Here is a 3334-nt window from a genome sequence, read left to right on the forward strand (position 1 = left end):
CAGGCCCGGGTTGCGGGCTCCATCCCCAGTGTGGGGCGTGCAGGAGGCAGCCAATCAATGATTCCCTTTCATCATTGATGTTTCCATCTCTCTCTCCCTCTCCCTCTCTAAAATCAATTAAAAAAATCTATAAAAAAAAAGTGTATGGGGATCCCGGGGTGGGTGCGCGTGGAGAGGGCGTCATGGCCGGAGGAGCTGTGGCCAGGGCGTGTGTCCGGGCGGCTGCGGGCGCTGCGTGGGGCATGCGGGTGGGGCCAGGACGAGCTCCTCCTCCGAGGGGCTCCGCAGGCTCTCGGGTGGGCGCCAGGCAGGGACCCCACTGCCACTCACACTCGCAGACATCGGGTGGGGCGCCGGCCAGGCCCCGGCACCCAGTGTGAACGCAGCCAGGACCCCGTGGCCTCGGCCCAGCCTCAGTGACCCTCCCTCCCCCCAAGTCGGTCCCCTGCAATTGACACACGTGCAGACGACGGGAGTGGGGGGTGCCTGGTGCACCCACAGCACTCTGGTCGAGGGGGCACCCCAGCCCCCCAAACGGGCTCTTTGGTTTAACAGCGGTTCTCAACCTGTGGGTGCGACCCCTCTGGCGGTCGAACGATCCTTTCACAGGGTCGCCTAAGACCATCCTGCATATCAGGTATTTACATGACGATTCATCACAGTAGCAACATGACAGTGATGAAGTAGCAACGAAAGTAATTTTCTGGCTGGGTCACCACATGAGGAACTGTATTTAAAGGGTCGCGGCGTGAGGAAGGTTGAGAACCACTGGTTTAGAGGGTCCAGAAACACAGGCGCCCAGGAGGGGCCACCTGGCATGTTCCTGGCGACAGAATCCTGAGAAAGCGAACCTGCCCCTGGGGCTTGCCCGCCGCGGAGCAGGCCCTGCACAGGCAGCGGTGCCGGCTGGTGGGGAGCAGGGCGGGCCTGTGTGTGCAGCTGCGAGGCGGCCGGCACTTTAACTCCACACTTTAAACCTACCGATTACTCCTCAATAAAGCTGTTACAGCTCCGTCCCCCCACTACAAACAAATCAATACAGCGGGGCAAAGGGCGATAGGACACATGTAATACCTTAATCAATAAAGAAAAAATTATAAAAAAGAAAAAGAAAAAGAATTCATTACCATGGCCTCCCACTAGCATCGCGGCCCCGGGGATGGGGAGCATAAGACATTTTGGGGGGCTGGCAATCTGAATGTGTCCCAGTAACCTGCTCGCTGCTGCGCAATCTTGCGAGCTGATAATTAACTCCATTTGTGATTAAAAAAAAAAATAGGAGGCTAGCGCCTGACTTTGTACCTACTCAGCCTCCCAAATGCACATTCTGTTCAGGGCCCCCTCCGTCCCCATCTGGTGTCGCAAGAGCTGTTTACCTGAATGTGCCCAACCCGCGGGCCCGGAGCCTGGGATGTTACAGCTCAGCTCAACTCAGCGGTTCTCAACCTGTGGGTCGCGACCCCTTTGGGGATGGAACGACCCTTTCACAGGGGTCGCCTAAGCCCATCGGAAAACACATCTATAATTACATATTGTTTTTGTGATTAATCCCTATGCTTTCATTATGTTCAATGTGTAAGCATGAAAATACATCCTGCATATCAGGTATTTACATGACGATTCATCACAGTAGCAACATGACAGTGATGAAGTAGCAACGAAGATACTTTTATGGTTGGGGGTCCCCACAACATGAGGGGCTGTATTAAAGGGCCGTGGCGTTAGGAAGGTTGAGAACCACTGGCTTAGCTGGAGGGAGGTCAGGGCGCCCTCCAGGATGGAATTAGCTACAATCTAAGTTAACCATCTGATTGGGGGGGGGGGGGGGTGTGAGTCCCTACAGAAGCTGGGGGTTGGGGAACAGAGAGGCTCAGGAGCACATGAGGAGAACATCTCACTGTCCACGGGGCTCAGGACCTGGATCTTGGGGTCCCTGGACCGGCAGCTCTTTGAATGAAGGCTTTTCCTGAAACCTCAGTGTCCAACTGTCTCTTCCGCGCCAATTCCATCAATTCCGAATCCATAGCGCGGCGGGAGGACGTGGGCCTGGCCGTGCCCGCCCAGCCCCCGGGGTCACCATCCGGTCCCCACACCGCCCGGGGCAGGGGCCGCGGGGGCCTGCGTTGGCCCCGCGCTCGGCTCAGCCACGGATGCCCTGCGCGTGGAGCCTGGGTTCGCGGAGCGCCCGGCCCCGAGCTGCGCCCCAAGCTGCTCCCCAAGCTGCTCCCCAGCTGCTCCCCGCCCCGAGCTGCTTCCCGCCCCGAGCTGCTCCCCAGCTGCTCCCCGCCCCGAGCTGCTCCCCGCCCCGAGCTGCTCCCCGCCCCGAGCTGCGCCCCGAGCTGCTCCCCGCCCCGAGCTGCGCCCCGAGCTGCGGGGGCCTGGGGTGCGGGTGCAGCTCGCCCTCCGGACTCTGGAACCCGGACTCCGTTCTGCCCCCTCCCGGCCGGCGGGGTCTTCCCTCCCGGAGCCCGCCGCGCACCCAGCACCCACCGGTGTCCCGAGGAGCAGGAGCCGGGGCGGCGGCGGCGGCGGCAGCAGGAGCAGCAGCAGCAGTAGCGGCGGCGACAGAACAGACGACATCCCGGCCATGGCGCTCCTCGGGGTCCGGGGGCGCGCAGGACAGTAAGACGGGGACGCAGCTGAGAGCAGCCAGCTTTATGGCCGGTCAGCGGGGCGGGCGCCTCCAACCCCCGCCTCCGGGCCCGCCCCCCCCGCCCCCCCCGCCCCCCCCGCCCCCCTCCCTCCGCCCCCCCCGCCCCCCTCCGCCCCCCCCGCCCCCCTCCCTCCGCCCCCCCGCCCCCCTCCCTCCGCCCCCCCCGCCCCCCCCGCCCCCCTCCGCCCCCCTCCGCCCTCTTACAGCCACCGGTGCCTCCGCTGGCCGCTGGCCCGCCCTCCCCGCCCGGGGCGGCCGCACCCCTTTTGTAGCCGCCACGCCTCCCGCCCCTGCGAGGGGTCGCCAAGCCCCCACCGCCCCTCCCCCTTCCTCCCCGCGTGTCCGGCTGCGGGAGCGGCAGGTGCGCCCTCCGGGGGCGGCCGGGCTCTCCCAGGACCGGACCGGGCTCTCCCAGGACCGGACCGGGCTCTCCCAGGACCGGACCGGGCTCTCCCAGGACCGGACCGGGCTCTCCCAGGACCGGACCGGGCTCCCGCCCAGCTTTTTCACGTGTACTTTCCGGGGGGAGGAGGGGCGCCCACACCCCCGTCCTGCCTCCTGGCCTCGCCCCAGTGCCCGCGCCTGCCCCGGCCCCTCCAGCCCCAGACAGCGCCCGGCTGGCACGGAGCCCGCCCCCAGGGGAGCCCTCCTTCCCAGAACCCCCCAAGAAGACACCGGGCA

This window comes from Myotis nattereri (genome assembly GCF_964212035.1).
Source record: "Myotis nattereri genome assembly, chromosome: 9".
In the NCBI taxonomy this organism is placed as follows: domain Eukaryota; kingdom Metazoa; phylum Chordata; class Mammalia; order Chiroptera; family Vespertilionidae; genus Myotis; species Myotis nattereri.